This window comes from Rutidosis leptorrhynchoides, chromosome 4 (assembly GCF_046630445.1).
Source record: "Rutidosis leptorrhynchoides isolate AG116_Rl617_1_P2 chromosome 4, CSIRO_AGI_Rlap_v1, whole genome shotgun sequence".
Lineage (NCBI taxonomy): Eukaryota > Viridiplantae > Streptophyta > Magnoliopsida > Asterales > Asteraceae > Rutidosis > Rutidosis leptorrhynchoides.
In genome coordinates this window covers 509,718,941-509,742,338 of record NC_092336.1, presented here as the reverse complement: position 1 = coordinate 509,742,338, position 23,398 = coordinate 509,718,941, and positions in this window count along the sequence as shown.

Genomic DNA, 23,398 nt, shown 5'->3' with positions numbered 1-23,398 from the left:
TATATATATATATATATATATATATATATATATATATATATATATATATATATATATATATATATATATATATATATATATATATATATATATATCTTAGAGGATCCAGTGAGAACTTTTTTAGTGTGATGTAACATCCCGTTTTCTTCGTATATGACTTAAGGTACTTATTTAATTGTTAGAACGTTATATATTGTTCTTTTATGTGTTTAAACGTTTTAAAGTGTTAATTTGTTATATATTACGCATGAGAAGGTATATGTGTACGAGTATACACATGGTTTAGGAGGGGTATTAAGTCATGTGAGGCTTAAAGTTGAAGTTTAATGCGTATAAGAAGCGAGAACGAAGGGTTCAAGTCGTGTTTTTCATTGTGAGTTTAAAATATGAAAAGGTGGTCAGACTGCGACCATTGTCGCGCCGCGGAGAGGAAGGTCGCGTCGCGAGATATAACGCGAATCAAACCCCTGGAACCAAATTAAACAGCTCGAATTTTAAGTTAATTTCCGGGCCGCGACAAAAGGGGTCGCGCCGCGACCCTACTGGTATGCTGATTCGTTTTTCAGACTTAAATAGGAGTGGTTCAAGGGTATTTTCATCTTTTCGCGTTTATATCAGATTTGTGGCTCAAATATCAACCACTTATCCCATTTAATTCATTTTCATTTCCCTTTTCTTTCCATTTCTCTTTCAAAACACAAAACTCATTTAAATTAAAAGTAAGATTCGAAGGTGAAGACTTGTGATTCGGTCTTTGGAGCAAGTAGGAAATTTGTTCTCCTCGTTCTTAGCTACGAGTGGATAGTGTTGGTAAGTCTTAACTCCATGTTTTGAGTTTTAGTTAAATTATGGTTAGGGTTTTGTTCATTTGAGACTTGTAAGACCCATTTGGGGTTAAATGGGTGAATTTGGGTAAAATTGATGTAAGAACACCCTAATAGCTATAATCTAGGGTTTTGGTCTTATGAATTGAGGTTGTAAGTGTTAAATGGTGTTGTTAGTCACCATCACACTTGTAAATGATGAAAGAATTGTTAATGATTTAAGTTTGACTTGATTTGTGAGTCTAAGTGTTAAAATGGGTCAAATGAGTAATTGTTGATCTAATTGGGTGAAATGGGTATGAATTACCCATAAAATGGGTTAGTTGGTAATAGTAGACTCTAATCACTAGCTTTTAGTGATTTATGACGAGTCATGGCCATTAATGGGCGGTTTTGGTGGATGTGAGTCATTTAATGCATTTGGGTCATTAAATGCTCAAAGGTAAGTATTGTGGTTAGTTCCACAAGTTGTGTATTGAATGTGCACTTAATGTATTAGGTACTTTGCTTTGAAGCATACGGAAGTGTTTAATCAAAAACTGTAGTGACCCGAACTTTTCCATGATTATTCCATGATTATATATTAAATGAAAACTATATTTGTATGATTAAATGTTTCCAACATGTTAAGCAATCAAACTTGTTAAGACTTGATTATTTGAAATGAGTTTCATGTAGACAATTGACCACCCAAGTTGACTAGCGATTCACGAACGTTAAAACTTGTAAAAACGACATGATAATATATATATATATATATATATATATATATATATATATATATATATATATATATATATATATATATATATGGTTAACATGAGATTATGATAAGTAAGTATCTCAATAAGTATATTAACAATGTGTGATATACATAAAAAAATGAGAATATTGAATTATGAAGCTCGAAACGATATACATAACGATTATCATTATAACAACGTCTTACTAAATACATATGTATTGTATTAAGATATTGATATACTATATTTAACATGATAAAATGATAATTAAGTATATCATTGAGTGTATTAACAATGAACTATACAAGTAAGATGAGACTACTAACTTAAGAATTTCAAAAACGAGACATATATGTAACGATTATCGTTGTAACGACATTTTAAAGTATATATATCATATCAAGATATATTCATTGTTGGTGATTTGTGTCACCAATATGATTTAAGAGTACTGGGATTAATTTGTTAACCAAAATAATCTTGATAAATATCGAACAAGTTTGGAAAAGTGTGGAGTGCACAATTGTTTGAACTTATCTTGATTATGACGGGGGTTCGGGGGCAGCGCCCCCGATAGCGGGGTCCAAGGGGTGGCAATCCCTGGTGGGGTCCAAGGGGCAGAGCCCCTGGCTGGGGTCGAGCTGTGATAATACTAAAAGCGAACATATATTTCATAGCATTATCCTTCAAGAAAGACAAGCTTTTAGTTGCTATTGTTCTATTTACAAGTGATATTCGTTTAAATATTAAAAGGTGAAGATAAAAGACGGATTCGACGATTTGAAGACGCAAACGACCAAAATGCTAAAAAGTACAAAGTACAATCCAAGAGGTTCAATTTATTGATGAGAAACGTCTAAAAGTTACAAGAGTACAAGCCACAAAACGCAAAGTACAAGATATTAAATTGTACGCAAGGACGTTCGAAAATCTGAAACCGGGACATGAACCAACTATCAACGCGCGACGCAACGGGCCTAAAATTACAAGTCAACTATGCACATGAATATAATATAATATATATATAATTATATAAAAATTATATATTATATATATATATATATATATATATATATATATATATATATATATATATATATATATATATATATATATATAAGTGTCGGCATACTAGAAAACAACTCATTGTGACCAGGAAATGACGGACATGCGACCGCATGGCCTGGAAGAAGAAAACTCATGCGGTCGCATGAGTCACTGTAGCAGTTCACATCCTATAAATTTCGCGAGTTCTGGCCGAATTTAGTACACATCTTTTTCTAATCTCTCTCTCACAAATATATATATATATATATATATATATATATATATATATATATATATATATATATATATATATATATATATATATATTTATTTATTTATATTTATATTTATAATTTTAATTTTAATTTAAGTTTAATAATAATAAGGTTATAGTGGCGAATGTTGTAAGTGTGTAAGTCGAAATTCTGTCCGTGTAACACTACGCGATTAATACTCATTGTAAGTTATGTTCAACCTTTTTAATTAATGTCTCGTAGTTAAGTTATTATTATGCTTATTTAAATCGAAGTAATCATGATGTTGGGCTAAATATTAAAGACGGGGTTATTGGGCTTTGTACCATAATTGGAGTTTGGACAAAAGACCGACACTTGTGGAAATTGGACTATGGACTATTAATGGGCTTTATATTTGTTTAATTGAATGATAGTTCGTTAATTTAATATAAAGATTTACAATTGGACGTATCTATAAATAACCTTATACACTCGATCGGACATGATGGGCAGGATATTTATAAGTAATAATAATCGTTCATTTAACCGGACACGGGAATGGATTAATAGTCAATGGACTCATTAAAACAGGGGTGGATTACATGCAAGGACACTTGGTGTAATTGTTAATAAAGTATTAAAACCTTGAATTGCACACAGTCGATAACCTGGTGTAATCATTAACAATGTATTAAAACTTTATTACAGTTTAAGTCCCCAATTAGTTGGAATAGTTGACTTCGGGTATAAGGATAATTTGACGAGGACACTCGCACTTTATATTTATGACTGATGGACTGTTATGGACAAAAACCAGATGGACATATCGAATAATCCAGGACAAAGGACAATTAACCCATGGTAATAAATTAAAATCAACACGTCAAACATCATGATTACGGAAGTTTAAATAAGCATAATTCTTTTATTTTATATCTCATCGTACTTTTATTTATCGTACTTTTTAATTATCGCAACTTTTATTTACTGTCATTTTATTTATCACATTTTAATTTATCGCATTTTAATTATCGTTATTTACTTTACGCTTTAAATTAAGTCATTTTTATATTTAATATTTTACATTAGGTTTTCATTGTGATTTAAGTTTTAAATCGACAAACCGGTCATTAAACGGTAAAAAACCCCTTTTATAATAATAATAATATTACTTATATATATATATATATATATATATATATATATATATATATATATATATATATATATATATATATATATATATATATATATTGATATAAATATAGATTAAAAATATAGCGTTAAACTTGGCTAGTTACCTGTGGACGAACCGGACTTACTAAAAACTACACTACTGTACGATTAGGTACATTGCCTATAAGTGTTGTAGCAAGGTTTAGGTATATCCAGTCTATAAATAAATAAATAACTTGTGTAAAATTGTATCGTATTTAATAGTATTTCGCAATAAAAATATAACTATTTCGTATACGCTGCTGCACACATCAAGTATTTTTGGTGTAACACCCGCGTTTTGGGCCTAGATGAAATGACCATTGTACCCTCGGGTATGGCGTAATTAGTGATTTTTATAATTATATGTTTATAATTATTTGGTTGATTAGTTGAGACCATTTTGTGACAAGGGTCCCAGAACAGGTTGGTTTGTTTAATTTGGACTCCATTAGGGCCGCCTAACGAAATACGAAAGAATTCAGATAACTGATAAATATCCGTGTGATACGAGGTATGGGTTTACAACCCATTTATGTGTTTGTATTTGGATACTTCTCCTCATTTTCCCAAATTAAATCAAGAGCACCCGTACCTAACTTTCACTCTCTAAGCAAACCCTAACTTGATTCAAGTGTGGAATTGAATCAATAAACTTAAGAGACTGATTACTTGCACCATTGTAAGAATTTATACAGGTTTGTTTACTTGAATTCGTGCTTTAATTCATAGAAATTGGTTTTTTATGTTCTTGATTAAAAAGTGAGTTTTGATGCTTGAATCTTGATGAATTATGTTTGTAAGTGTTAATTATTTTTAGAAATAGCTTATATATATATGTTTAGTAGCTTTCATGTGCTTAAAAACTGATCAAAAACACTCAAAAATCTAGTTTTGGGCGAAAAATGCTCAAAATCAGCGAAGTAGTTCGAAACCCAGTTGCTACAGTATTTTGCTACAGTATTTTGCTACAGTACCGCGTTGCTACAGTTTCACTATTTGCTACAATACCGAGTTGCTACAGTGTCACTATTTGCTACAGTACCGAGTTACTACAGTGTCACTATTTGCTACAGTACCGAGTTGCTACAATACCTTTTATGAAATTGAAACGGGCGTAACTTTCAAAACGTAACTCCGTTTTTGATGAATAAACTATCGTTATAATCGTAATAAAGAATACTTTTCAATGGTAAACTTTTAAGAAACTAGATCAAACTATTTTTGGGTCGGAAAAGGAGTTTTAGTGTGTATGTCGTGTTTTGCACGCACCTGTATGCCATTATTGAATGGAGTCATGATGTAGACTCATAAAATTATGAATATATGGTGTTATGACCTAGTTTATAGTATGATTTTATTATACTATTGATTGATATATGTATATTGACTTCATTGTGTTGTTCTCAGGTGATAAGAACAAGAAAGAAGCTCAGAAGTAAGATAACTGAGCAGTTGCTGGTAATTGGTGAGTGGGATTATCTCCGGGTGTAGTATAGAGTAGCAAGTTATGCTACTATGTTATACTATTTTAGTTGCTATGCTTAGTAGATATGTTGTAATAATGATCATTGTAGAGTTGTCATGCTAGTCGTAGGGACAGTTGTTCGTAGTGGTAGTTGCTTAACAGTTGTGTGCACAAGTTGTAGTTGCTTGTTGGAACCTATTGTTGTTAGGTTCAGCTCAGAGAGGTCAACCTTGTTGTGGTTGGGTCCAGTTGGCTACTGTTTGTTGAGTATAGTACTGAATGACGCATCACCTGCGTGTGGATTTACTATACTGGGGATTCAGTAGTAAGGACTTTCGGTAGACGCTAGACTGATCAACTAGTGGTCGTGTGCTCGTACAAGCTGCCGAGTCTCTAGTTGGAGCATAGTTGCTAGTTGATAGTTGCCAGATGATTAGTTGTTAGTTGACGGTTTCCTGTTATGGATTGTTGTAGTTGCTGTAGTTGTACAAGTTGGTACTGTATGCTAGATCTGTTAGATGATTCCATTCATTTAGCCTCTTGCTAACCCCCCTCACCTCCTCCCTTGCAGGTTTTGGATATTAGTGCTGGTAGGGACGGGCGTCGGGTTGATGATATGTTTGACAAGACGAACTCTGATGTCTTAACTTTTATAAATATAAATATGTAACTAGTTGTTTAACTTAACACCGGTGGTTTATAATAAGTAACTAGCTAATAATTTGTGATAATCATGTTTGTAATTAACTAAGGGTATTTATGTGAATTAAGACTTCTGCTGTGATTTAAAAAAAAATCAGGGTGTTACAACTTGGTATCAGAGCATAGGTTTGGCCGCATGTACATTGTGTTGAATGTCATGTTCCCAAACCTTGTGTTGTGTCAAACATATATGAGGGGACGGGTTAAGTGAATGTAGGGATTACATGTGTTAGTTGATAGGTACTAACCTGTTTTCCACTAAGAGTTTGTGTGAGATGTTGTGGTAGTGCAGATATGGCAGATAATACAGGAAACGCAACTGGTCCGTCAGCCCCCGGAACATTCAGAGCCCCAGATGAAGACGGATATGTGTCAGAAAAGGATCCGCAGGAATAAATTTTAGATTTGCAAAGTAAGTTAAAGGAAGCACGTGATCGAATAAGGGAATTAGAACAACGTCAGGTAACCGTGAATCCAAGTGGTAGTGTACCGAATCAGACGATTAGTGGGTATCCGGTGCAGTCAAATAATTATCAGCAAATTGGAAGTGCTTTCCAACAACAGCAATGGTTACCACCTCAATATTAGTTTCCTCAACAGTATCAGATGCCACTTCAGTTTAATCAACAGTTCCCAAATCAGATGTGGGGTCCGTATCAGACGCTGATGTTTCAACAACCAAAGAAATGTACCTTCAAATAGTTTCTGAATTGTAATCCACCAGAGTACTCAGGAAGTTCTAGCCCAACGGTAACCCTTAACTGGTTAAGAGAGATAGAAAAGGTTTTTGAGGCCTGTCAGTGCGAACCAGAATTACAGGTTATTTATGCTAGTCGAATGTTGAAAAATAGGGCAATGGTTTGGTGGGATACAGTTATTTCTAGTATACCGAAAGAGCAAGTGAACATGATTACTTGGGAACAATTTTATAGTAAAGTTTGTGAGCAGTATTGTTCGTCTTATGACCTCAATCGAATTAAGACGGAATTTCTGGTAATGAAAATGACACCTCAGATGACGATAGATGAGGTGATTGAGCAGTATATGGATAAATTAAGGTTTGTGCAACAGTGGGTTCCAGATGAGCAGTCCAGAATTCAGCACTTTGTTAACATAATTTTACCAGAGTACAGAACAATGGTTAGGATGGCGACGACGTTATCGCAAGCGTTTGTTATGGCCAAGATGGTAGAGGATGATGTCAGAGTAGCAAGGAATAGAATAGTAGGTTATGAGATGTCACAACAAGATCAGGCGATGAGTCATTCGGACTCTAGGTCAAAGAAGTCTGTTAAGTTGAAACATAAGAGTGGGTCAGAACAGAGTGGGTCAGCATCAAGTCAAAATTCTTGGTGTTATTGTTGCAGATCATCTCATAGTGGTCCTTGTTCAGATTCAACCAAAAAATGTTTGAGATGTGGTATTGTGGGATACGAGATTCGGATGTGTTCGTTCCAAGAGGATGTATGTTGGAGATGTCATCAAGTGGGGCATAGGTCAGCTCAGTGTCCGTATGTAAGAGGATCAAGTTCTGGGGCGGGTCCAGGAGTGCAGTCGGGATCAGTAGGTGGATGTTCTGGTTCTCCAGTTGGGCAGAAAAGAAAGAATCCACCTACGAAAACAGCAAGAACTTATCAGATGGTTGCAGATGAAGATGTTGAATATGATGTGAATACAGGTATGCTTCAAAATCCTCGTATTGTTTAGTTATATACATGTATATGATTGGTTGTATATATATATATGTGTGTGGTAGATTAGTAGATCTTGATAGTAGTGTAAGATTTATTTTGTTGCATTATGTTGTTTATGTTTTGGTTGCGACCCTTCTGTGCCATGTGGGGTAAGGGTGACCCTTAGGTTGAATTTTTAGGATTGAGAACCGTGACTTGGATAGAGATGCGTTGAGTATGTTTGTGTAATGGACTTTTGGACGACATGAAGTTGTTGGATAGTGGCATGAGTATGATTGTTCTGACGGTATTTCCTAAGCTTGTTGGATGTATGATCTGGTTGATAGATTATATTTGGATGATTGATAGACAAGGTTTGAGTAACTATGATTGGAAAGATGTTGTGATTGATTAGTCATAAAGTAGTTAAATTAATTACCGATGCTTATTGAGGAAATTGATTGGACATAAGTTAGTGAATGAGACAAGTAGAATTTTTCCATTACGAGCAACTCAAAATGAAGGTATGATATAGGATAATATGCTTGTGTCTGGCCAACAGAAGTATATTGTGATAAATCATACAGAATTTCTGGGAAGCTGAAGGAAAATTAGGCGGCCTGTGCTATATTGGATTGTGATGTGACTGGATATGAGACGAATAACCTGTGAAGTTCTGTTGACTTACGAGACAATTTCGTGGACCTAGGTATAGATTTTAGCATGATGACTAATTCTATTGCCTAAGATTTGGATAATTGGAAAAAATGGACTGTATAAAGAGTTGACTTGGATGACAGATCGTGAAATTTATGATACGGAATAGCGAAGAAACACGAATTTGACTCTGATTATTTGACTTGATCGTGTAATTTGTGGGCTTAAGTGGATTAACGGACGTTGATCGACGAAGATTGTGACAAGTTATTTGGTATCGGGAGTGTATTGACATCAGGAATCTCATTTCCCTATACAATTGTGGTGGATATTGTCGGTATCGGGGATAAGATCGATAAAGTTAACCGTGTGTTTTGGCGGTGCGAGTAACAATTCTTTTGGGTTTGTTGACCATAGTTGACCCGGTTCCGAGGACGGAATCTCTTTTAAGGAGGGTAGATTTGTAACACCCGCGTTTTGGGCCTAGATGAAATGACCATTGTACCCTGGGGTATGGCGTAATTAGTGATTTTTATAATTATATGTTTATAATTATTTGGTTGTTTAGTTGAGACCAGTTTGTGACAAGGGTCCCAGAACAGGTTGGTTTGTTTAATTTGGACTCCGTTAGGGCCGCCTAACGAAATACGAAAGAATTCATATAACTGATAAATATCCGTGTGATACGAGGTATGGGTTTACAACCCATTTATGTGTTTGTATCTGGATACTTCTCCTCATTTTCCCAAATTAAATCAAGAACACCCGTACCTAACTTTCACTCTCTAAGCAAACCCTAACTTGATTCAAGTGTGGAATTGAATCAATAAACTTAAGAGACTGATTTCTTGCACAATTGTAAGCATTTATCCAGGTTTGTTTACTTGAATTCGTGCTTTAATTCATAGAAATTGGGTTTTTATGTTCTTGATTAAAAAGTGAGTTTTGATGCTTGAATCTTGATGAATTATGTTTGTAAGTGTTAATTATTGTTAGAAATAGCTTATATATATATATGTTTAGTAGCTTTCATGTGCTTAAAAACTGATCAAAAACACTCAAAAATCTAGTTTTGGGCGAAAAATGCTCAAAATCAGCGAAGTAGTTCGAAACCCAGTTGCTACAGTATTTTGCTACAGTATTTGCTACAGTACCGAGTTGCTACAGTGTCACTATTTGCTACTATACCGAGTTACTACAGTGTCACTATTTGCTACAGTAGCGAGTTGCTACAGCTCCACTATTTGCTACAGTACCTTTTATGAAATTGAAACGGGCGTAACTTTCAAAACGTAACTCCATTTTTGATGAATAAACTATCGTTATAATCGTAATAAAAAATACTTTTCAATGGTAAACTTTTAAGAAACTAGATCAAACTTTTTTTGGGTCGGAAAAAGAGTTTTAGTGTCTATGTCGTGTTTTGCACGCACCTGTATGCCATTATTGAATGGAGTCATGATGTAGACTCATAAAATTATGAATATATGGTGTTATGACCTAGTTTATAGTATGATTTGATTATACTATTGATTAAGATATGTATATTGACTTCGTTGTATTGTTCTCAGGTGATAAGAACAAGAAAGAAGCTCAGAAGTAAGATAACTGAGCAGTTGCTGGTAATTGGTGAGTGGGATTATCTCCGGGTGTAGTATAGAGTAGCAAGTTATGCTACTATGTTATACTGTTTTAGTTGCTATGCTTAGTAGATATGTTGTAATAATGATCATTGTAGAGTTGTCATGCTAGTCGTAGGGACAGTTGTTCGTAGTGGTAGTTGCTTAACAGTTGTGTGCACAAGTTGTAGTTGCCTGTTGGAACCTATTGTTGTTAGGTTCAGCTCAGAGAGGTCAACCTTGTTGTGGTTGGGTCCAGTTGGCTACTGTTTGTTGAGTATAGTACTGAATGACGCATCACCTATGTGTGGATTTACTATACTGGGGATTCAGTAGTAAGGACTTTCGGTAGACGCTAGACTGATCAACTAGTGGTTGTGTGCTCGTACAAGCTGCCGAGTCTCTAGTTGGAGCATAGTTGCTAGTTGATAGTTTCCAGATGATTAGTTGTTAGTTGACGGTTTCCTGTTATGGATTGTTGTAGTTGCTGTAGTTGTACAAGTTGGTACTGTATGCTAGATCTGTTAGATGATTCCATTCACTTAGCCTCGTGCTAACCCCCCTCACCTCCTCCCTTGCAGGTTTTGGATATTAGTGCTGGTAGGGACGGGCGTCGGGTTGACGATATGTTTGACAAGACGAACTCTGATGTCTTAACTTTTATAAATATAAATATGTAACTAGTTGTTTAACGTAACACCGGTGGTTTGTAATAAGTAACTAGCTAATGATTTATGATAATCATGTTTGTAATTAACTAAGGGTATTTATGTGAATTAAGACTTCCACTGTGATTTATAAAAAAAAAAAAATCTGGGTGTTACATTTGGCGCCGTTGCCGGGGAACGCCGATGCGAAACGCTATAAAAAAAAGATTTTTATTAAGTTTTAATTTCTTTTTGTAAAAATACGTTTTAAATATTAAAAATGCAAAAATATAAAAAGAAAAACGAAATATATATATTTTTAAGAGTTTGTTTAAAATATATAAAATTATAAAGTTTTTCTATTTATATTTTAGTTTTTATTATTTCATATAAATAAATTAAAAACAGAAAAAAAGTAATCGGGCCACTACACTGTAGCAGCCCAACATTTGAACTGGATCCGAGGGTCATGCGACTGCATGGATATATAACATATAACTCATGCGATCGCATGAGTTGAAAAGACAGCCCAGGTACCTAGTCCGACCAATTTAGGGTTTATTAATAATTATTATTATTATTAACCTAATTAGGGTTAGTTATTTTATTATTTAGTTTTAGTTTTAATTAATTTTGTAATTTTAGTTTTAGTTAGTTTTATTAAATTAGAAAATTAATATCTTTTTAAATAATAATATAAAAATAATATTTATATAAAAATTGTATTTTTATAACTTTAAGCTTATTTTTATTTTTATATCTTTTTATTAGTTTAATTTGTAATTTGTATTTATCGTTTGTAATTAGTTTTAAGTCTAGTTTTTGCCGTAGTTATTTTTATTTCTAGATTTTTAGGCTTTACCGTAAAATCCCTTAAGTGCTCTTTCTTTAGATTAAGACTTAGGCGCTTTAGAATTTTACGACGTCGCTTATTGCTTTAGTATTTAAAATTTTAGTACTTTTTAAGTTATTGCCGTTTTGGATATAGAATTCCTTTTAAGCTTTAATACCTTTAGACGTAAGTTTTAAATTTTAGTTTTTAGACTTTTAAGTTTCGACGCTACATTTTATTATTTTTCGACGCTTAATTTTTCGACCTTTTTCTTTTCGACATTTTTCGACGCGCTCTTTTTCCTTCTTATTTCTCGACGCTCTAGTTTTTAGGGCATAGAATTTTCTTTATTTTCTTTGAACTTCGACGAAAAATTATTTTAAGCGGTTAAATTGATAGACATCCAAAATTTTCTGGTTCGTAGTAATAGTTGGATTTGTTAGTGGCGAGTTGTGGGCTTCCGATTTAAAGGGTCCTGGCTACATGCTGCATCTATTGGCTATTCGAAACGTGGGCAAAATCAGAAAAGTCTATTACTTTGATAGCTTATATAATTTTTATCTTTTATAACTAATAGGATATTCAGTGAATGCACCGAGCAAAACGTTCACCACCTTTCATACGTTCACCACCTGTAACCAGATCAAGAAATTTAGCCAACATTGTCGCCGTTGATTTTTCTTTAGAATCGTCATCTAGTCGACCAAGTACTCCAATTCAAATTTCCGATAATCCATTTTTTGAACCCGACCTCACAATTGAGAATCCGGAGGATATTCAGGGACAATTCAAAGATCCTGAACCACTAATCATTCCTCCTGAACCACAAATCACTCATCCAGAGATTGTCGAGGAAGAAACCATTAAGTCAGAATCCTCTAGGGATTCAGATTCAACAAATTCAATCATGGAAAATCTGGAACCTCTAAGTATGGAAGACCGAATGGGAGCTAAACGCACTGGCCAAGGTCATGCAATTACTCAACCAGACATTAATGCGCCAGATTATGAAATCAAAGGACAAATCCTACACATGGTAACTAATCAATGCCAATTTAGTGCTGCGCCGAAGGAAGATCCAAACGAACATCGTCATACCTTTAATAGGATCTGTACTCTATTCAAAATCAGAGAAGTGGAGAATGAACAGATCTATCACATGTTATTTCCCTGGACTTTAAAGGGAGAAGCCAAAGATTGGTTAGAATCGTTACCTGAAGGGGCGATTGATACATGGGATGTTTTAGTTGAAAAATTTCTTAAACAATTCTTTCCGGCATCTAAAGCCGTGAGACTTCAAGGAGAAATTGTTACGTTCACACAAAAGCCAAATGAAACTCTATATGAGGCGTGGACAAGATTTGGAAAATTGTTAAGAGGATGTCCGCAACATGGTTTAGACACTTATCAAATAGTACAAATATTCTACCAAGGATGCGACATTACTACACGAAAAGACATCGACATAGCAGCTGGTGGTTCCATTATGAAGAAAACGGCAACTGAAGCTTACAGAATTATTGATAACACTGCTTCCCACTCACATGAGTGGCATCAAGAAAAAGATATCATTAGATCATCTAAAGCGGCTAGAGCCGATTCTAGCCATGACTTTGATTCCATTTCCGCAAAGATAGATGCTGTCGAAAGATGAATGGAAAAGATGACTAAAGATATTCACTCAATACGAATTAGTTATGAGCAGTGTGGAGGACCACATTTGACAAAAGATTGTCTCAGTATTGAACATACAATGGAACAAAGAGAGAATGTTTCATACATGAACCAAAGGCCTGGAAATAATTATCAAAATAATTATCAACCGCCAAGACCAAATTACAATCAAAATCAGAATTATAACCGAAATGTTCCATACAACAACCAACAAGGTCCTAGCAATCAATAAGTATCCAATAATACTTGCAATCAGCAAAGACCTATTTTTCAAAATAAACCACCACAACCCGATGATAAAAATCCAAACTTAGAAGACATAATGTCGAAGCTAGTTGAATCTCAAACGCAGTTTTTCACATTTCAAAAACAAACCAATGAACAAAATGCTCAAGCATTCAGAAATCAACAAGCTTCTATTCAAAATCTGGAACAAGAACTAAGCAACCTAGCAAGGTTGATAGGTGAAAGAAAACCGGGAAGTCTACCTAGCGATACAAATGCTAACCCTCGGAATGAACCAACTAAAGCCATTACCACGAGAAGTGGTATTACACTTAAATCACCTGAAATACCTGAAATTTCTGATAACTCTATTTCTACTCCACAAGAACCACAATCAGAGCAAGAAAAGGAAAAAGAATCGGTAGTTGAAAAGGTTAATGAAGATAACACAGTTAAGGCAAAACCTTATGTTAAACCATACCAACCACCACTTTCTTACCCGAGTAAAATGAGAAAAGAAAGACTTGAAGCCAAGCATTCCAAATTCTTGGATATATTTAAACAAATAAATGTAAATCTTCCTTTCATTGATGTGATTTCAGGAATGCCAAGATATGCTAAATTTCTGAAAGATCTAATCACAAATAGAAAGAAAATGGAAGAACTATCGGCTGTTACTATGAATGCTAATTGTTCTGCAGTACTGTTGAATAAGCTACCAGAAAAACTCTCAGATCCAGGAAGTTTCACAATTCCATGTTTTCTGGGTAGTTTTAGTTCAATAGAAGCATTGGCAGACTTAGGTGCTAGTGTAAATCTAATGCCGTATTCACTATACGCTAAACTAGACCTCGTAGAATTAAAATCAACACGAATAAGCATACAACTAGCCGATCGATCAGTAAAATATCCTAGAGGGATAATGGAGAACATGCTAGTTAAAGTTGGTACTTTAGTATTTCCAGTAGATTTTGTTATTCTGGACATGGAAGAAGATTCTCGAGTTCCTCTCATATTAGAAAGACCATTCTTAAACACGGCTAAAGCAATAATAGACGTGTTTGGTAAGAAACTGACCTTAAGTATAGAGGACGAGAGTGTTACCTTTTCTGTTGATAGAACTATGCAACAACCGCAATCTGCAGATGATACATGTTATTATATTCAAACTATAGATTCACATGAAAAATTGTTAGAAGAATTTCCAGAATTACAAGGAACAGGAGAATGTTCTTTAGGAGAAGGAACTGAACTAATCGATGAAGCTGAAATGTTAGCCGCACTCATGGCTAATGGATATGAACCAACAACAGAAGAAATTCAAATGCTAAAAGAAGAAGACAAATATCGATATAAATCATCGATAGAAGAAACACCGACATTAGAGTTAAAGTCGCTTCCAAACCATTTGGAATATGCTTATTTACATGGTGAATCTGAATTACCTGTAATAATATCGTCTTCTCTTACGGAAAATGAAAAATCTCAACTCATTTCTGTGCTAAAAGCTCATAAACCAGCTATTGCATGGAAGATTCATGACATTAAAGGCATAAGTCCTTCGTATTGCACACATAAAATCCTTATGGAAGAAGGTCATAAAATGTATGTGCAACGCCAACGAAGACTAAATCCTAATATGCAAGATGTTGTTAAGAAAAAAATTATTAAACGGCTAGATGCAGATTTAATTTATCCAATCTTTGATAGTCCATGGGTAAGCCCAGTTCAATGTGTACCTAAGAAGGGTGGCATGACTGTCATCACAAATGAAAAAAATGAGCTTATTCCTAATAGGACTTTAACAGGATGGCGTGTCTGTATTGATTATAGAAAATTAAATGACGCCACCAGAAAAGATCACTTTCCCTTACCTTTCATTGATCAAATGTTGGAAAGGTTAGCTGGGAATAGTTACTATTGTTTTCTTGACAGTTTCTCCAGATACTTTTAAATACCAATCGCACCTGAGGACCAAGAGAAAACCACGTTCACGTGCCCTTATGGTACTTTTGCTTATAAACGCATGCCATTTGGACTTTGCAACGCCCCTACAACCTTTCAAAGGTGTATGATAGCGATTTTTCACAACATGATAGAAAAATGCATGGAAGTATTCATGTATGACTTTTCAGTCTTCGGTGATACTTTTGAATCATGTCTAGTTAATCTTGAACGAATGCTTATTAGATGCGAACAATCAAATCTAGTTCTTAATTGGGAGAAATGCCATTTCATGGTTAAAGAAGGCATCGTTCTTGGTCATAAAATTTCAAAGGAAGGAATTGAAGTGGATAGAGCTAAAGTAGATGTAATTGCTAAACTTCCACATCCCACCAATGTTAGAGGAGTTAGGAGTTTTCTAGGGCATGCCGGTTTTTATAGACGTTTCATAAAAGATTTTTCTAAAATTGCCACTCCCATGAATAAACTCCTTGAAAAAGATGCTCCATTCATCTTTTCAGATGAATGCATCAAATCTTTTAATATTCTTAAAGAAAAACTCACTAATGTGCCGATCATGATAACTCCAAATTGGAATTTACCATTTGAACTCATGTGCGATGCAAGGGATTTTCCAATGGGAGCCGTTTTAGGACAAAGGATTGAAAAACGATTTCAACCTATTTATCACGCTAGTAAGACATTACAAGGAGCACAAACAAATTACACAACTATTGAAAAAGAACTCCTTGCTATTGTCTTTGCTTTTGACAAATTTCGTTCATATCTCGTTCTAGCAAAAACGGTGGTCTATACTAACCATTCTGCTCTTAGATACCTATTTTCAAAACAAGATGCCAAACCACGATTAATCCGTTGGATCTTACTCTTACAAGAGTTCGATATTGAAATTCGAGATAAAAAGGTAGCAAAAAATCTCGTCACTGATCATCTTTCTCGTCTTGAAAATCCTGAATTAGAAGTTCTAAATGAATCGGCCATACAAGATAACTTTCCTGATGAATATCTATTGAAGATAGATTATAATGAAATTCCATGGTTTGCAGATTATGCAAACTATTTAGTATGTGGATTCCTTGAAAAAGGGTTGTCGTACCAAAAACGAAAGAAATCCTTTAGTGATATAAAACACTATTTTTGGGAAGATCCACATTTGTTTAAAAGTTGTCCCGATGGAATAATACGCCGATGCGTATTCGGAGATGAAGCTAGTCAAATCTTAAACCATTGTCACACAGGACCAACAGGAGGGCATTATGGGCCTCAACTCACGGCAACAAAAGTTTACGACGCTGGATTCTTTTGGCTTACAATTTTCAAAGACGCACACCTTCTTTGTAAAATCTGTGATGCTTGTCAAATGGCCGAAAAAATAAGTCAACGTGATGAAATGCCACAAAATGTCATTCAAGTATGTGAAGTATTTGACGTTTGGGGTATTGACTTTATGAGTCCATTTCCAAAATCTCATAATAATCTCTACATTCTCGTTGCCATTAATTATGTATCTAAATGGACGGAAGCACAAGCTCTCCCAACTAACGATGCACGAGTTGTAGTCAACTATTTAAAACGTCTTTTTGCAAGGTTTGGAACACCGAAAGCTTTAATAAGTGATACGGGTACTCATTTTTGTAATAATCAACTTGAGAAAGTTCTCAAAAGATATGGAGTGACTCATAAAATCTCAACCGCTTGTCATCTACAAACAAGTGGACAAGTTGAAAATACCAACCGAGCTTTAAAACGTATTCTAGAGAAAACCGTAGGATCGAATCCGAAGGAATGGTCTATGAAATTGGAGGATGCACTCTGGGCTTTTAAAACAACCTACAAAACTCCAATTGGTACCACACCTTTTAAACTCGTTTACGGAAAAGCATGTCATCTTCCAGTAGAAATTGAACACAAAGCATTTTAGGCTTTGAAGACATGTAATCTTGATTTACATGAAACTGGACGTCTACGGTTAAGTCAACTAAACGAATTAGAAGAATTAAGACATGAAGCATATGAAAATTCGTTAATCTATAAAGAAAGAACGAAGAAATGGTATGATAAAAGAATCAGAAGTTCAAAAGAATTTAAAGAAGGAGACAGAGTTCTTCTTTTCAATTCACGATTCAAGCTATTTCCTGGAAAATTGAAATCAAGATGGTCTGGACCATTTATAGTCAAAAGAGTTTTTCCATACGGAACAGTAGAGTTAATAAATTCAAATGGAATTGAATTTAAGGTTAATGATCACAGAGTTAAACATTACATAGATAATCCAATGGAAGTTGAAGATGAAGTTAATCACAATTTCGACACCACATCTAACTAAGTGTGGGAAGATTCGAATCTTTTTAGGGTAATATGTATTTCTGTTAAAGTTAGATATTATATTTTCGTGTAGTTCTCGAGAATGGAATCCGAATGGTCTTTCCCTAACAGACCCTAAAGAACTAGTCTTCTCCCTCCATTCTGAATTTTTATTTCTTTTAGGTTTTACAAGATGAAGAATTCCTTTGATCTGAACCATGGTCTACTACTACACGCTATGATTACTAAACGTAATAATAACACTTTCTCAAGTGAACTGGTATCATTCATAAGAGGCAAAATGGACGAAGTGAGGAAAGAACTTAGGAAGAATCATCATAAGATACATTTTGGTAAAGGAAAATAAAAATCCGCAACAAAAAGAAGAGCACGACACCTTGAAAGATGTCATAAATGCGGAAAATGGTCACACGAAGGTAAATGTTAGAACAATCAAACATATTCAAATACCGAATTTGTTACTCTATGCAGAGAAGGACCGTTCATATGTTTAGAAGAAAAGTTATTGAAGAATCGAGGTTACGCTTACGTAGCTATGGAGAACCAAATCACACGACTCTCCTATGAGTCAGCTAAAGCAGGTCTCTGAGAATTCTATCTCACAGGTAAGTATGTACAGTTTTTATTTTTATTTTATTGCTTTTAACTTTTTGATAATAAACGCTGAATCGTTCGCTATAAAGTATTAAATTGATATTCAATAAAATTAGGTATGCGAAACCGAAATTATTGATATCATACAAAAATTTATTACATCACTGCGAAATTTACCGTTTATTCTTAAGGTATAAATATCTTTAATCAATCAATCCAAAATATTTCAGAAATTTGTCAGGAGTAAAACTAGGTAAAATAGCCGAAATTACTTTACCCAAAAGAGGGGCGTATATTTTTGATAATATTTGATTGACTAAAGTGGGATAAAAGACCAAAAAGATTTTTAATTTTATTTTTACCTTGTTTTTTAAAATTAATATATAAATATTAAATTAATATTGTAAATCTTTTTAAATCAATATATTTAAGTTTTTAAATAATTTAAAAATTAATATTTTCTATATAAGTTTGTAAAATTAATGAATAAAAATATTAATAATATTAATATGAATTTTTAATTTTATGCATTTTAAATTTAAGTTTGGTGTGAATTTAAAAACAAAAATATTACTTTATTTCATTAAGTTAAAAATATGATTTCTAAAATTCGTCGTGAGTTGAAGACTAGGTCGTTGAACCGAAATTGCTTTACTCGAGAGCGGGACGAGAAATTTTGTTATCATTATTTTTAATCTTATTGAATTAAAGTATGCCAAAAACATTTAAAAAACCCAAAAATCTTTACTTTTAAAACAATCGCTTTAAAATGACAAATTTTAAAATTTTGTCGAGGGACGAACTAGGACAACGATCCGAAACGCCCTCATTCTAAAAAGACAACAAAATTTTAAAATTATTTATTTGTTTTATAAGTAAATGATTAAGTAAAAAAAAAAAACAGGGACCTCCATGCGATCGCATGGGGTTTACCCTTCCAAACCAAGCGATCGCATGGCCATTAAAAACTGGGCAGAAACATAAGGCCAGTCGACCTGGTCTCGGTATCCTCACAAAAACACACACATACCCGAAAACCATCCCAAATACTCTCAAAAATTCGCCATTTTTCACCAAAATTCACCAAATTTATTGCAATCATCCGCTTTAATCATGAAATTGTTCAGAAGTTTTTCAAAGAAGGTAAAGATTTCACCCCTAAAACTCTTAAAATTCAAATTTTAGTGTTCTTGAGCTAATTTTTACCTAATTTGATTTTGTTAATTTATAGTGTAATTAGAGTTAAATTGTTAGTATATTATGCATGTATAACCTAGATTGATGCTATTTAACATGATTTGAAGCCAAAAACTTCAAAATTTTTAGAAATCTAGGGTTTGTGTTCTTGAGCAATTTGGGGCTTTTTGATATAAACAGGTTATGGCCGATTTTTGTCATGAATTATTGCTAAATTAAGTAGTATAACATGTTTAGGTAGCTAAATGATCCAAACTTTGATCCTAAACATGATTTTTGAGAATTAAAGTGGACTTGTTAAGTCTAAAATTCATGAACTTGATTAATTTGATGTAAATACCATTTGAAACTTGTTTAATTGCTAGTAATGATTATTTTGACATGTTATTTGAGTTGAATGCTTATGAACTTTGTAAACATTTTCATATATGCTTATTTGAAAAAGTGTAGATTTGATAAAAATATGAAAATGAGTATAAGTTTAATATGGATTAAACATGTGATTGTAATTGTTTTAATTTGTTATTTTGCTAACACTAATGCATATTTGGATGCACAAATTTTGTGTTTAATGTGTTTTGCAGAGAAATACCGATACTGATAGTGCATCATCATCATCTAGGAAACCTGCTCCGGAACCACAGCCAGAGATGCAATATCACGAACCGGAGCAGCAAGAAGAACAACAACAACAACAACTTGATCAACACGTACCGTACAATGAGCCGAACCCACAATTTTTATTTCCTACGTTGTATTTCCCGCTCACCATATAGTAGAACACCCAATAATTCATGAAGAACAGTTACACCCCAATTTAAGGATTGAAAAAAGTTAGAGAGATTACCCGACGTACCAAAGTAACAAATTTAAGCTTTGGACCAAAAATGTAGAAGTACCAATGGTAATAGATTGGAAGCCTTTGGAAAGGGTCCACCTAGCTAACCCAGTTAGGCAGCATCTAATCTAAAGGTATGGCAGCTATTCTTTTCCCGATTGAGAACGTTTATTTACCACTCGTAGGCCTGTATATAAAGAGTGGTGTGTTGAGCTTATGAGTTTTATAGCTTTTAATAAGGATGTAGATAGGTTAGACGATAAGAGTTTTCTTAGATTTTTACTTGGCCGTAGGATGTACAGAATGTCCATGCTGGACATGGCCAGGGCTTTACAGATTTAAACTCTAGCTAAATTACTACTACCTGATTGTACAAATTTGATTTATCATGGTAAGAGGGTAGATAGAAATTTTGACGCTGACGCCGTCTGGAGGCGTATGTCAAATTTTAATGTGTTTACGCGGAGTGGAAGACACTCCTATTTAGATATTAACAAAGCCGAGCTTCGTATAATACATAGATTCTTAGCAAACTCGATTACACAAAGAGGTAACAATAAGGAGAAAATGACCTTACACGATTTATTTTACCTTAACTGCATTCGAAACACTAGAAGCTTTGTTAATATCCCCTACTGTGTTGGTTTTTTTGGTATTTTAGGAGTAGATAGGGAACAAGGGGGTCCGATGATGGTATGTAGGGAACAAGACGAGACTTTAGGTTTGCAAGTCTATCAAGGTGCAAAGGTATTGACTAGGAGATGCAATCAGGCATTCCCATATCAGGGCCGTCATCCACAGGAAGAGAGAGGTTCAGATGAAGAGATGGAGGAAGCGGATGACATCATGGATGTCATTAGGGATTGTTTTACTGACGTTTTCCAGCGTATAGATGAGGTAGAAATGACTAATGAGGAAAGGCATCGTCGGTATGAGCAGTGGCAAGCTGCGAATGAGTATGAGACTTCCAGGCGACGCCAACATGACAGCTGGCAAGTTCATCAGCACCAAATCATAAGCCAGCTATCATATCAGGTACCAAATAACTACATCCCGACTCGGCCTGCTTATTATCCACCGCATCAGCCCGATATGCGACCACCCTTTGACCTGTACGACCCAAATCAAGCATACCAAAACACCTATCACCAACTCGGAACCCAAACGATGATATGAACTGGAACCCCTATCCTAATCAATAGTGTTCCATTGGTGATGTCTTCTCTTTTATTATTTTTATCTATTTATGCTACACATTTAACATTTTGATACTTTAATGTAATGTTTAATATTTTTTATTATTTTGTACTAATATTTCATTTTTGTAATTTGAAAGTGGGATATTAAGTCCCATTTAAAATTACCATGCATGTTTATATTTGTATCGTATGTACACAACATGGTAAAACAGCGCATTTTCAAAGACTGGCATTAAGTTCAGCAAAAAGCTATTAATTTTGACGACAAGATGCAAAATATATGTGAAATAACAACAGACAGAATGAACAAATGATGTGCATCATTTATCATTCAACACAAACAACAATATGTTTGGAAACTTTGGTAAAATTTAATCATTTTTCTACGCTAATCACCATCAATAATTTAAATTGTTACCGATTTCTTGCAAATGAGGACATTGTAAGATCTTAAGTGTGGGAAGGGGTTAAATTCTTTCAGATTTTTAAAATTTTAATTTAAACAATTGGTTACCATTAAAAATACTAGTAACGCAGTAGTTGTATTAGAATCTAGTGCTCTCTGATAATAAAGAACAGCCCTAGTCTTATATACTGACTACCCAATTCTAGTAAAATTTTTAAAAATTTTCAAATAAATGAATTCAAAATCATGTTTATACATATTTATGAACGATAAAACTAGGTGTTAACACCGAAATTATTGTTACCTCGAAAAGGACATAAATTGAGAAACAACCCAAAATGTTAGAATTCATTTAAAATGGAATAGAGGAAAATAAAAAGGCAAAGAAAGGAAAATAAAAGCCAAGTGTGGAAAAAATTTACCAAGTTATTTAGAACATATATCACATATTTTTGTACAAATGATTGAAGATACTTTTGTTTTAGACGATATTAATTAGTTTTACCCAGTTTATTGTAATATAAATAGAATTTAAAAGTAAGTAAAGTCTTCCGAGAAAAAAAGACACGCGCTTCTTGATTTAGGTCAGGAAGTTGTCATCCAGACCAGTTGTAGAGTCTACGAAAAACCTTGAAAAGTTTTCTCGAAAATCAGCTGGAAATCCACGGACCTCAACATCAAACAGGGTCGCCAAGTGGTCAGACTTATCATAACCATGAGAGGATCTGTCTCGTACAACGGGGGGCACCATGCAAATTAGCTTATAAGACTAATAAATCAGATCTCCAGAAAGGATAATCTCCTTAAAAATTAAAAATCAGCTTTTAAGACTGATATTACTCAATCCTTGAGATTGACCTTAAAGATTGAGAAATCAAACTCATGGAATTCGATGATATCTAAACTCGAGCTTGAACGAGAAAATATTTTGATCAATTTACAAACCGATTTGCTTTCTGAAAGCCCATTTTAATGCGTTCATTACCATTGAACGTAAAATCCTAAGAATTTACCGGAATTCATTAGGTCACCTGAACCAAATCGGGTGTCAACCGTAAGAACGGTGGTTGCATAGCATGGTCGAAGATAGGACCTTGTGCTAGACCGAAAAACTATAGGGTGATCTTTACTATTGCTCCTAAAAAGGATAGTAATTGCATCCGACACGATATAGACCATAATCAGAAGCATGTCATTTGACATTGCCTTAACAGTTCTTGTTCAACGCTTTCCTTTACAACCGGACGGTAGTTTACCGAAAGGTAATATACGAAGCAAGTATACTGGACATGTTGCTTTCCCAATACAAGGT